Below are 14,764 nucleotides of genomic sequence, written 5' to 3' on the forward strand. Positions count from 1 at the left end.
TTTCACTTGGATATACATACCGCAAGCCTTAGGGCGTACTAATGATACACTCTACAACACTGCCAAAGCCACTGTAAAATCAGCACTTACATCTTCAATACATAAGAGAACCTGGCAGTCCATTCCCTCTCCAACTCTTGGTCTTGTCATATTTTGCTTTGTTTTGTTTTAATTTTTGCTTATCGAGTGGGTGCAAATGCTATTCTGGTCTTGATTTGCACTTGCCTGATAACCAGTGCTATTGATCTTTTCCTTCGTTTATCAGCTCTACGTGTTTCATATTCTGTGAAATGTCTCCTCAGGTCTTTAACATATTTCTATTGTTTTTCTGAATAATTTCTGGGAGTCTATATACTATTGTTATTATCTAACCTGTTATTTTGTTATATGTGCTGCAATTATCTTCTCTCTCCATGTTACTAAATAGTTTTAGTTTCTTCAAGACGTGTTTTTATGAAGAGGTTGCTAATTTTAATGTTACCATACTTTTATTTTATGATTAGCATTTTTTGGTAAATATAATAAATGCTTCCCTTTCATGAGAATTAAAAAATATATATGCATCTATGTTTTTCTAAAACATTTAAAGTTTTACCATTTTAATTATAATTCAAGTGTGTATGTTTGTTTTTTCCCATATGGATAACCATTTTTTTCTCATTCAATTTATTAAACAATATCTCCTTTGCTCAGTGACCTGCTGTCCCACATCTAACACATGTGAAAATTTCATGTATGCGTGGGCCTGTTTCTGGGCTCTGTATTCCTTTACTTAATTTGTTTCTAAATATAACTACACTGCACTGTCTTAATTACTATAAAACAAAAAAAAAGTTATGCTTTTTGTTGTTGTCGTTGTTCTGGAAGGGATAATTCTCCTTCCTTTACTTTGTCTTCAGGCATACCACATAAATCACAAATTTTAAAATCAATCATTCAAATTACACATATACATGGCTTTTAATTGGAATTAAATCATTTCTTTGTATCAATTTGAAGAGAATTAGTGTTTGCTTGATATTGTTTTCTAGTCCGTGAACACTTTTTTGTCTTCTTTAATGTTCTTTACAATATTTTGCATGAAATTATCACACATATTTGTTTTACTTATTCCCAGGTTATTTAAGTTTCTATAGCTATTGCAAATGTTATCCTTTTCCAAATGCTGATTTTATAGTTTGTTGCTTCTGTGTAGAAAGCAGTTGATTTTATACACATAGATATTAAATATTCAGCCACCTTGCTACACTCTTATTTCTACATTTATCTGTAGACTTTTTAAAATTTGTTATATAGACAGTCACATGGTATGCAAATAAAAAATGTCTCATTTCCTCCTTTATTCTTTTGCTTTTAAATTTCTTTTTGCCTTATTGAGATGTTTATGACTTCCAATACAATGCTGAATATACTAGGTGATGGGAGTAGATATCTTGTTGTTACTTTAAAGGGAAGGAGTGTTTCCAACTAATTTGGCATTACTCAGTGATCCTCAATCTTCTTCTGAGATTGCTTCTTACAGCATTATTTAGATTTAATTACAGCATTGTATCTCCAGACCAAGTTTGTCTTTCACCATTTCTACACATTTCAGACTTTCTCACATTTACTTATAATGTTCTCTAGAATTGTTTTTTGTCTCTGACAATTGATTTCATATTCATCCTTTAAGACTCATGTCACATTTCACCTATTTTGTGACCTTACTTGCAGGCAGATTTATTTAATCCCTACTTTCTGCTCCCATAATGAGCGGTAGACATTTATAGAATATTCCTTACCATTTATTTATTCGACAAATGTTTACTGAGCTTACCTATGTATCAAAGACTATGCTGACCCTCAAGTTACAAAGATATATATGAACTGTCCCCAAGGGGATACTTTGTCAAGGAGGCATGGAAGTAAGTGCCTCAACTGTTTTGAGTTCTGGGGCATGTCTATACAGAAGCCTGCTACTATTACCCATTGCCGGCAAGTCGATTCTGACTCATAGCAACCCTACAGGACAGAGTTGAACTGCCCCACAGTGTTTCCAAGGAGCGGTTGGTAGATTCCAACTGCCAACCTTTTGGTTAGCAGCTGAGCTCTTAACCACTGCATCACTAGGGCTCCATACATACAGAGGTCAGACCCTATTATCTTTTGCTTTCTCTATTGTAAACACTTTCTAACTAGCTTTTCTGCTTCTAACATTTTCTTTTTAATCCATTCCTCATACTTCCAATTGAATTGCTTACAAATTACAACCTATTATTTCTTTGCTGCAAAGAACAAAAGGGTCTTTGATTTTTCTATGTTACTTACAAATAAATACTGGCATTTTAACATGCTACTTAGAGACATTTTGAACTTTACACAACCTGGTTCCAACCTATCTTCTTAGATCTATTTCCCTTTACTGCACCCTTGTACTCTGTTTTGAACACATCAAATTAGTGACTAATGATCTTGCCATGAAATTTCTCATGTCCTTGCTCTGCCTGCAAGATTCTTAATCCTTTCTCTTCATATTAGAGTTTTCTGCTAATTTATCATGGCCTACCTCACAGGCTGAATTGCGTCTAAGATTTGTCTTTGAAGCCCCCTAGCACTTAATACAATGTCTTTCACCTAGCAGTTGCTCAGTTGTTGCTCAGAGACAGAGCTGATATGATAATCCGGCAAAGTAGCAGAACACAAGGTCAACACACAAAGATCAGTTGGGTTTTCATACAGCAGCAATGCAATGAGAAATCTAAAAAGGAAATGAAGGAAACAATTTCACTTACCATAACATCTAAAATAATGCAATACGTAGTGTAAATTTAACCAAGGAAGTGAAAGATTTGTTCCCTGAGAACTTTAAAACATCACTGAAAAATTAAAGAAGACCTAAATAAATGGAAGAACATTTCTGGTTAAGGACTAGAAGACTTAGTATTTTTAAGATGTCAATACTACCTAAATTAATCTTAGATTCAATGCAATATCCATCAAAATTCCAGCAGCCTTCGGTGCAGAAATGAAAAAAAACTAATCCTCAAGTATATATAGAATTGCAAGAGGCCCTCAATAGCCAGAGCAATCTTGAAAAAGAAGAACAAAATAGGAGGACTCACACTTCCCTATCTCAGAACATGGTATAAATAGAGAGTAATCAAAATAGTCAGGTGCTGATATAACTATAAAAGTACAGACCAATGGAATTGAATTGAGAGTTCAGAAATAAACCCTGTCTATGTTTTTTGACAAAAGTACCAAGTCCATTTAACAAGGAAACAAGAGTCTCTTTAATAAATGGTGCTGGGACAACTGGATTTCCACAAACAAAAGAATGAACCTGGACCTATCCCTCTTACCATATATGCAAACTGACTAAAAATGAATCAAAGTCCTAAATGTAAGAACTGAAACCATAACAATCACCCTTTTAAAAGCAGCCAGAACTATGAGCATTATAACACTAATGACATAACATATTGGAATAATTTTCTTGTGTACATATCTCTACTTGTGGGCTATGCGGTTATTATAGGAACAATGTGTATTTAAGTTAGCTTTGTTTTTCTACCTCCTACCATAAAAACAAAACAAAAAACAATACAAAACAAACCAGCTTCTATCAAGTTGACTCTGACTCGTGGTGACCCCAGTGTGTCAGACTAGAACCATGCTCGTATGGTTTCCACTAGCTGATTTTTTTGGAAGTAGATTGCCAAGCCTTTCTTCTGAGGAGCTTCTGGGTGGACTCAGACTTCCAACCTTTTGGTCAGCAGCTGAGCACATTAACCATTTGCACCATCCAGGAACTCCTTTCCTACTACTAGAACCAAAAAAACCAAACCCATTGCCTTCAAGTCAATTCTGACTCAGCAACTACAAAGGACAGGCTAGAATTGCCCCATGGGGTTTCCAAAGATGTAACCTTTATGGAAGCATATTACCACATCTTTCTCCCTCAGAATGTCTGGTGAGTTTGAACAGCACACCTTTCAGTTAGCAGTTTCTAGAGTTATTTTCTCAGCATACAGATCGAATAGGTATAGTGAAAGGATACAACCCTGACACAGACCTTATGTGTAAGAGAATGAAAAGTTGCCTGGTCCTGTGGTGTTGTCTTCATGATCTTTGATATATTGAACCCATTGCAGTGATTATTGTGTCAATCCATCTAACTGAGGGTTTTCATCATATCTGTCAACCGTTTTCTAGTGATTGGTCTTTTCTGACGACATGTTCATAGTAAGTGAGGCAAAGTCCTCGCATCAAAGGAGCATTCTGGTTTATTTCTTCTGATTGTTTTGTTCATTCTCTGCAGTCCATGGTATATACAACTATGTTACTTTCAGTTTGGGTTCTGCTTTTGCATCCCATTTGTCTAGCCTTGATTGCCAACTTGCCCTTTTTCGTTAGGCCTAATAAGCCTATATCAAAGCTCTTTTATTGCCTCTCCCAATTTCAGTTGCACAGAAACTTTGGTATAAAGTGTTGCCTAGTTTAAAACTCTGTATCTGGCTCTCATTTTCAATATCCTAATTCCAGCAGTCATGTCAGTTATACATGTGGATTCAGGTTGTACTGATGTGCATTATTCCAAAATTACAAGATATTTATGTTTTAACCTGAATGAAAAATCTGAAATGTACTATAAATATATGTCATCTTGTTATGTAGTCTCTACCCATTCAAAAAATCTACATGGGAAGTCATTTATTATTTTGAGAAGGAATACAAGACTTGTTTTGTGATCTGAGACTCAGCTTATAGGTAATAAACTTTATGACTTTTAGCAGACTGGGCATCAAGATATCTTTTCCTGATGCTGCTTCAGAGAATCTGCTCTGGGTGCCTGCCTGAAAAGGGGAAGGACTTGCCAGACTAGAGGACCAGCTAGGTTTTCTAGACAAGTTACCAAATTCTAATTGATACCATTAATAACGCGAGACAGTGCTGGAAGCACACGGACCATGACTAGGGAATTTCCTTATTTAACGCTTCAGGTTGACTTTCTTTCTCCAAGGAGAAATAATTTTTACCTTGTTTTAGTTACAGCCCCAGTCTTAAATTTTTTTCTCTCAGAAGGTATTTATTCAGAAGTTCCAAGCCCTTAGCCTTTTCCAGTGGTTTTTGTCATGCATACATGCACACAATTTCTCAATTGTTTTGACTTAACTGACTTATCCAGTCATTATTTTTAGTTCACCTGACCTGTCCTGTAGCCTTAAATGATTTAATAGTAGATATGTCACTGAAGGCTGACTTGTTGCCATGAGGCTAGACAGGTTTCAGGGAAGCTTCCACGCTAAGACAGACAAAGAAGAAAGGCCTAGTGGCCTACTTCTGAAAATTAGCCAATGAAAACCCAAAAGATAATAACAGTTTGATCTCTGACCAATCATGGGGATGGCATAGGACTGAGCAGGGTTTCATTTCACTGGGTATGGGGTCGCCATGGTTTGGTGGTCGACTTGATAGCAGCAAACAACAACAGCAAAAGACACAAAACTAAATCTCATCTGTGGCGAGCGTCTCTTTCTCCTTTTCATATTTGCAGTTCCTATTTGTAATGCCAGAACAGGCAGAGTGATGCTACTTGTATTTTGAGTTCTAACAAAATTGTCCAAATCTCTATGAACCATGAATCTTTGTATGCACACAATTAACATCTATCTGGTAAGTAATTGCTGAGGAGTAGTATTCTCAAGTATCTCAAAAATAAGTGAACATGTAATAAATTGAGGTTTTGTGCTAAGAAAAAATAGCAATAATAAGTTCTTTCCCTAGAAATTAATTGCAATAAATTTCTAAAATCAAATACCTCTGAGTAAATGGAGAAAATTGTGAAAATAAAATGAATACATGTATATGAACTCATGGATTGAAACTGGATTTCAGCAGTAATTTTTCTGTAAAAATGCATAGACAAGACATGAACCATATATTAATAAACACATTTAAACCTAAAAAATTATATAACTACACAGATCATTTTGAATTCTACATTAGTAAAAAACAATAGCTGAAATTTATCCCCTATGAAGGTAGAATTTCAGTTTATGAGCTTGAGAAAAATCCTTTGATGTTTGGTTAAGGAACAAATGGAAATTAGGCTTTAGCTTGAGCTCAAATATATTTACAGTTGACTATGGCTGGTTGAAAAGAATTTTGAGACTTGGACTCAACCAGAAAGATACTTTAAATCAATTAAAATGCCTTATTAATATTATTTAACAAATATTTCAGATTTTTCCAAAGTAAGTTGCCCAAGAACTGCACTTTGATTTACACTGCTTTTTAATCTCTTCATAAAATAATTACCTTGATATACTTTCAGACAATGTAATACAGTATGAGAATAGGCTTCAGATTCTAATAATCAGGTGTTTAAACACAACTTATTGGTAGTATGACTTGAATAAATTACATAATCTCAGTTTTCTCATCCGAAAATTATAGACTAAAGGTGATTACTTATCTAGCACCATGTCGTTCAGATCTTTTCGAGCAGAAGTTGTATCTTTATCCTTCAGCTTTCTTCTCTTGGTTTTAATAGATACATTCAAAGTATAGTATCTCAAAAAAAATACTATTTCAAAAAAATTCAAGCAATTAAAAGAAAAAGTTTAAACTTACTTTTAAAGTAACTCTTTTAAACCTGATCACCATCTAAATCCATGATATCATGGGGTAAAATTAAAAAAGGAAGAGTTACAATAATTATGTCAAAAGGTTGCACATGATATATCTTCTATAACCACTGCCGTCGAGTCGATTCCGACTCATAGCGACCCTTCTATATCTTCTATAAAAAAAAAAAAAAATAGAATCAGTTAAAATAAAAGACTGGACATACTTTGGAAATGGGAATATTCTCAGGTATTTATCAAAGAAAAAAATTGAGAGGAACTATTCTGAAACAGATCCTATATGAAAATTCATATTATTGAAATTTGTTTCTTTGTGTTTCCCAGTAGTCTGTTAAGGTTGTGGTGGTTTGAATACTTCATTAAAAAATGAAATAAAAAATTATTTTGTATTAATTTTACAATATGAATTAAAATTATTATTTTTTCATAAGCTTTTAAGTGTATTTAACAGCACAAGTTATAAAAAGTGTGTATATTTGCTGTAATATTCAGAAATTAATTTAGTCTCTCTTGACTCATGTGATTTTATGTCTTTTCAAATTATGTGTTTTAAATGAATAATATTTATTGTGACTATTGTGTTATATTTTAGTTCCCCATTTTAATGAAATACAAACAGAAATAAAAACAGTCGTAAAACTACAATGCAGAAAAATATAAAATGAGAATCTATATGCATTGGCAAAAGTGCAATGACTTTCCTCAGGCAGCCAAAAAGTAAACTACAAATAGCACTTAAACACTACACTACCAGGGTTTCCAACATGTATGTAGTAAATATAAAAGACTGATGAGACTATATGATTTTTTAGATAAAGTAGAATTTAAAATGGAGTATTACTAGATAAAAAGTTATAATGTTTCATAGTAAAAAAAAGATTGATTTTCTAAGAAGATGTGATTATGTTAAATATGCATGTACTCAATAACAGAAAAAGAAAACAGAGCTAAGGGGAGATATAGATAAATTCAAATTCCACAATCATAGTTAAAGATTTCAATGCCCTAACTTGACAGAACAAATACACAAATGGTAAGGATGTAGAAAATTTGAACTACACTATCAATCCATTTGACCTAACTGGATGTTAGAGAACAGTATATGTCACAGTTGCAGAATGCATATTTATTCAATGGGAATACGGAGTATTCACTAAAACAGATCTACTGGAAACCCTGGTGACGTAGTTGTTAAGAGCTACAGCTGCTAATCTAAAGATCACTAGTTCAAATTCACCAGGATCTCCTTGGAAATGCTATGGGGCAGTTCTACCCCATGCTGTAGGGTCACTATGAGTCAGAATCAACTTGAAGGCAACAAGTTTTATCGGTTTACTAGGTTTAAAAAAATGCCACATAAAATTAAAAGAATTGATAATCTCTGACCACAGGATATTAAAATAGATATTAATAAGATCAATTAGAATTTAGTAATATGTCTAGAAAATCTGCAAACAATTAGAAATTATATAACATGCTTCAAGTAACTCATGAGTTGAAGAAAAGACCACAAAACAAATCAGAGTATATCAAAATAATAAAAATAAAACATAGAAGTTAATGGGATAAATATTAAAAAGTTTTTTATGGACAATTATGGCTTTAAATACTTTTATCAGGAAAAAAAATGATCTAAGCTTCCGTCTTAAGAAGCAAGACCAAAATACCTGCTTCATACAAGAAACACACTTTACACTTTAAGACTCTAATAGGTTAAATGTAAAAGGGTGAAAAAATATACACTATGCTAATATTCATGAAAAGAAAGCCCAGATGGCTAGATTCATGTCAGAAAAAAAGTAGATTTCAGAGTAAAGGATAATACTAAAGTGTCTTAGCTATCTAGTGCTGCTGTGACAGAAATACAAGTGGATGGCTTTAACAAATAGAAATTTATTCTTTCACAGTGTAGGAGGCTAGAAGCGCAAATTCAAGGTGCCAGCTCCAGGAGACGGCTTTCTTTCTCTGTCGGCTCTTGGAGAAGGTCCTTGTCATCAATATTCCCTGGTAGAGGAATTCTTAGTGCAGGGACCCTCAGGTCCAAAGAGTATGCGCTTCTCCTGGTACTACAATTTTGCTGGTATGAGGTCCTCCGTCTGCCTGCTCTCTTCTCTCTTTTATATCTCAAAAGAGATTGGTTTAAGACACAATCTAATCTTCTAGATTGAGTCCTGACTCATTAAGTTAACTGCTACTAATCTTACCTCATCAACATCACAGAAGCAAAATTTACAACACATAGGAAAAGCACTTCAGATGACAAACTAGTAGGCAATCACAGGATACTGGGAATCATGGCCTACCCAAATTGACATTTTGGGGGACACAATTTAATCCATGACACAGAATAAAGAAGTTCATTTCATAATAATAAAAGGGTCAATTCATCAAGATTAGAGCAATATTCTAAACTTTAATGCACTCAGTAAAAAGATTTCAAAGTTTATTAAGCAAATTTTATAGAACTGCATGAATAAATAAACGCACAATTTTGCTCTTAAATTTTAACACTGCTTTCTCAGTAATTGTTAGAAAATGGATAAGGATATAGAAGACTTAAACAGCACCATCAACTAATAATAGCACAGCAGAGCACATTCTTTTCAAGTGATTATGGAACATTTTCCAAGCTAGAACATACCCTGGGCCATAAAACCAGTCTCAATAAATTGAAAGCTGTTCAAGTCAAACAAAATATGTCCTCTGCCAACAATGGAATTAAATTAGAAATCAGTAGCAGAAAATTATCTGCAAAATCCCCAAATATTTGTGAAAAAAATACTCTTCTAAAAAGTTTGTGAGTCCAAGAAGAAATCAAAAAGGAAATTATAAATATTTTGAACTGAATGAAAATGAAAATACAATTTATAAACAATTGTGGGGTGCTGTTACAATGCAACATAGAAGGAACTTTAAAACACTAAATGCTTATGTTAGAAAAGAAAATAAATCTTAAATCCATGAACTCGGTTTCCACCTTAATAAACAAGAAAAGGAAGAGCAAGTAGAACACAAAATAAAAGAAAGGAAATAATAAAAGTCACAGTGGAAATGAATGAAATAGAAAACAAGCAAACACACACACACACACACACACACACACACAAACCCAGAGAAAGTCAGTGAAACTATAAACTTAACATCCGTTCCAGCTTAAAAAAAAAAAAACTCTCATCAAACTATGAATAGAGGAATCTTCTTCCACTTGGTAAGTGGTGTCTATGAAAAATTTATAGCTTATTAGCCAGCATGGTGAGACTTTGTCTTGCTTACTTTGGACATGTCATCAGGAAAGACCAATCATTAGAAAAGGACACCTTGCTTGGTAAAGTAGGAGGCCAGTGAAAATGAAGAAAATCTTCAATGAGATGGATCGACACAATAGCCTCAACAACAGGCTCAAATGTATCAAAAATCATGGAGATGGTGCAAGTCCAGGGGACTTTTCATTCTGTTGCACATACAGTGGTCATGAGTCAGAGTCTACTCCATGGCAATTTACTAAAATGATACCATACTTAATGGTGAATGACTGAATATTTTCCACCTAAGATTAGGAACCAGCCCAGGATATCTGTTCTCACCACTCCTGTGTAACATTGTTCTGGATACATTCCCTATCTAGTTTCTGCTGATATCTACCAGGACTCCACATATATGTTAAAGCTCCTCAAATTGTCCACTTTAAATAGTTTATTGTGTATCAATTGTTAGGTGCTGTCCAGTCAGCTCTGACTCATACTGACCCTATGCACAACAGAAAGAAACACTGTCTGGTTCTGTGACATCCTCACAATCCTTGCTATGCTGGAACCCATTGTTGAAGCCACTGTGTCAGTTCATCTCACTGGGGATCTTCTTTTTTGCTGACCCTCTATTTCACCAAGCATGATGTCTTTTTCCAGAGAATGGACCCCCTTGATAACATGTCCAAAATACATGAGACGAAGTCTCACCACTCTTGCTTCCAAGGAGCACTCTGGCTGTACTTCTTCCAAAATAGACTTGTTCATTCTCCTGGCAGTCCATTCAATATTCTTCATCAACATCATAACTCAATGGCATTAATTCTTTGGTCTTCCTTATTCATTGTCCAGGTTTTGCATGCATATGAGGCGATTGAAAATATCATAGCTTGGGTCAGGCACATCTTAGTCTTCGAAGTGACATTTTTGCTTTTCAACACTTTAAAGAGGTCTTTTGTAGCGGATTTGCCCAATGCAATGCATTGTTTGATTCTTGACTGCTACTTCCATGCTCACTGATTCTAGACCCAAGTAAAATGAAATCTTTGGCAACTTCAATCTTTTCTCTTTCTATCATGATGTTCCTTATTGGTCCACTTGTGAGGATTTTTGTTTTATGTTGAGGTGTAATCCATACTATATGTCAATTACACCTCAAAATAAGCAGCTCTGGCAGCGCAGGGGTTAAAGTACTCCACCGCTAACTGAAAGGTCAGCAGTTCCAACCCACCAGCCTGGGTCCAATCTTGGCTGCACTACTGTCTGACTTTAGCTGAGGTATTTAGCCACCCATGCCTTATTTACCTCACCTATACAATGATACTGAAGTGCTGGTGGCGCAGTAGTTAAAGGCTTTGCTGCTAACCAAAAAAGCCAGCAGTTGGAATCCACCAGCTTCTCCTTGGAAACCCTACGGGGACAGTTCTAGTCTGTGCTATGGGGTTGCTATGAGTCAGAATCAACTCCACGGCAATGGGTTTGGTTATTTATTATTTTATTTTGGTTTATATGATGATAAACATAATATCTGCTTAAATGTTTTCACAATAATTAAATCATATAAAGTGCTTGACAGTGATTGTAGTTAACACACAGTAAACTGAGTATGATTCTATTCTTTGAATGGCAAGTTTCAAGCTGCTTGATTTAAGAAAAGACAAAAATGAAACCCCAGTATGTTAGCATTGCTCTTTTCATATAAGGCATTATTGTAGATATGCCATTAGTATTTACTTTATTTCTTAAACCAATGATAATTGATTTAGAGTCATTACCTAGGGCCAGACTGTAGAGAATATGTAAATATTTAAATAAAATGTTTTAATATAAACCTTCTTGTAAATAATTGAATTATAATCCTTCGTAAAACATAAAAAAGCCAAAAGTATTTTCTTACACAACATATTTTATCTAGTAAATATTGTTTATTGTATTCAGTGTTATGTCCAGATCTGTGATTTAAAAGAATATTTATTGACAAAATCTCATCACCTCAGAGGTTATTTGTAAATACTACATTAAAGTTGCTGGTGGAATCTGAGCATAAATAAACAACAACCAGGGGAAGTCAAGTCTTCTTAGGTATGGAAGTTTCAGCGTTGCAAATCTAACTTCAATGTAAATGTGTTGGCCTATCAGTTACAATCATAAGTATAATAGAGTCAATACAAGAATGGCTATCCAATGAGAACTGTGATGATACATTCCTAAAAGCACTTAAATGATGGATATTTCTTGTAGGTAATTGAAAAAGAAATGAAGAGCTATACTAAATGCATGGTTTCACAGCATTTTGAAAATACAAAAATTCATGAGGGAAAGGGAAGAAAATTGCTTTTATTTTAGGGAGGCCCTGGGGAAATCAGTAGGTTGTGTGTGTTTGTGTGACTGTGCAGGCATATATATAACGCAGAACAACAGACTGGTAGGTGGAAAAGGTTTGTGTGTTCAGGCTTTTTTTTTTTTTTAAGGCTAAGCCTCACCTAAGGCGGGGCGGGGGGGAATCACAAGCTGTGCTTTTGAATAAATTTCTATTGTCTTGGTTAATTCTTGGTTTAGTTAAGGTCTACTCCTTAATCTGGGATGTTACTATGAACATACACCTGACACCTGTGGTGCAAAATAAAACAGCTTTCGATTACTGAATGATCGGCAGTAAAGACAAAAACTTCTGTAACCGAACTTTTCCAAGTCTGCTCCACAGGGCCACAGAGACGCGAAATGGGTCAAAGCGAAAGAAGAAGCTTTACTTGGTTGGGCAAGCAAAGGAGCACACCAAGACCTGCGTTGCCAAGATGGCTCCCTGAACAATAGCCAAAAGTCTTTATTATGGGAAGGGTCCTGGGGAAAGCAGCAAGGTCGTTGATTGGTCTCGCCCAAAAACGATGTTTCCGGGGCGGTTCTGTCTTCTGCGCTTGCTCAGTCCAAAAAGCGAGAGGCAGGGGCGGTGTCTCTGAAACTATTATTAGGCTCAGACTCCCAGCTTCTGAAAGTCTTCCCCTGATCTCTGTCTGCTGAAGTCTGGTTTCCGTCCGGTGGGAGGAAAGTTCCAGGGTCATCCAGAGGACGGGGTTGATGGTTCTGCGCATGTCAGCTAGGCCAGATTTGGTCTTAACTGGTTCTATGGTCTACAGACTCCAGACTCTTGTTTTTCTCATCTTGGGCAGGAAGTTGGCCGATGGCCTGAAAAACATTTGGAGAGACCAGTTAAAAGAGGAGGTGGCTCTTGCTACTCTACGTACAAGTTGCGGGTCAGTAATAATGCCCGGAGACTGGGGTCTCATTTCTGCCTAAACAATTAACGTGGAGAAAGTAGAAACTATATATGAAGTTTTAAATTGTTCTTCCGAACTATGAATTCTACCTTTGACCCTAAAAATACAATCTGACTTTCAAATGAACATCAAATACGAAGAGTCATATTTGTGTAAAGTTCGAAATTTTAATATAGAATTGTTAAGGAAGGAGAAAAAAAAGTGAAGAAACTATGAAAATGATGAGTTAAAAACATTTTTGCTGTTGTTATTCTTTTTGTTGTTGTTTTTCTCTTCCGAGGTTGATTTTGTTCTCCAATTTTTGTTTTACTTGGATTAAGCAAGATTTAAGACACCAAATTTTAAGAAATATTTATAATCTTAACAATTCTAAGATAAGCAAGTATCCAGACTTGGTAAATAAAATGTGTTCTTGGTATTTTGGATATACTTGTAGATAGTGTGAATTTCTGAGATCTAGCAGTACAGGGAGGAAGACCATCAAGGAGATAGATGGACACAGTAGCTGCAACAATGACCTCAAATATGACAGTAATTGTGAAGATGGCGCAGGACCGGGCTGTGTTCCGTTCAGTTGTATGTATGTGTACTATGAGTCGGAACCAACTCCGTGGCACCTAACAACAATGACAGTGTTTAGGAAAACAAATGTGTAGTCAAAGTGTGCTATCAATAAAAAATTCTTACGTTCCCATTCATTGTTGGAAATAGCAAGACCAGTAGGCAAGAAATCAAGTGTGTCTATCATTTGATGAAGGATAGGTTGCTTTTGCTTGTTCTTGAGAATGTAGGAGATTGTGGCGTGTTGACAAAACTGTCACAAGTTTACTGTCCCTCTACTTGTACGATATATGTGTGTGTATATATATATATTATACGTATATATATATATTATACGTATATATATTATCTATATCCTCCAAGCTGTAAATTGTGCTTCCTCCTCAGCGTGTCTGGTAGCCCATTTCTGGTTATTTTCACTGGCTGACAGCATACAGTCCTCTTGCTTGCAGCATGCTCATCAATTTATATTGTTAGGTTCCGTCAAGTCAGTTCCAACACATAATGACCGTTTGTACAACAGAACGAAACACTGCCCCATCCTGCACCATCCTCACAATCATTGTTATACCTGAGCCCATTCTTGCAGCCACTGTGTGGATTCCCCTCATTGAGGGTCTTCCTCATTTTCACTGACCCTCTACTTTACCGAGCATGATGTCCTTCTCCAGGGACTGATCTCTCCTGATAATATGTCCAAAGTGTGTGAGACATAGTCTCACCATCTTTGCTTATAAGGAGCATTCCGGTTGTATTTCTTCCAAGACAGGTTTGTTTATTCTTTCAGGAGTCTGTAGTATATTCAATGTTTTTCTCCAGCATCACAATTCAAAGGCATCAATTCTTCTTTGGTTTCCTTATTCATTGTCCAGCTTTTGCATGCATATGAAAAGTGATTTAAAATACCATGGTTTGTGCCAGGTGGGCCTTAAGGCACCGTCTTTGCTTTTCAACACTTTAAAGAGGTCTTTTGCAGCAAATTTGCCCAATGCAATGCATCTTCTGATTTCTTGACTGCTGCTTCCATGGGTGTTGATTTATAGGATTAAAAAAT

The sequence above is a fragment of the Loxodonta africana genome, chromosome 1, assembly GCF_030014295.1.
Source record: "Loxodonta africana isolate mLoxAfr1 chromosome 1, mLoxAfr1.hap2, whole genome shotgun sequence".
Lineage (NCBI taxonomy): Eukaryota > Metazoa > Chordata > Mammalia > Proboscidea > Elephantidae > Loxodonta > Loxodonta africana.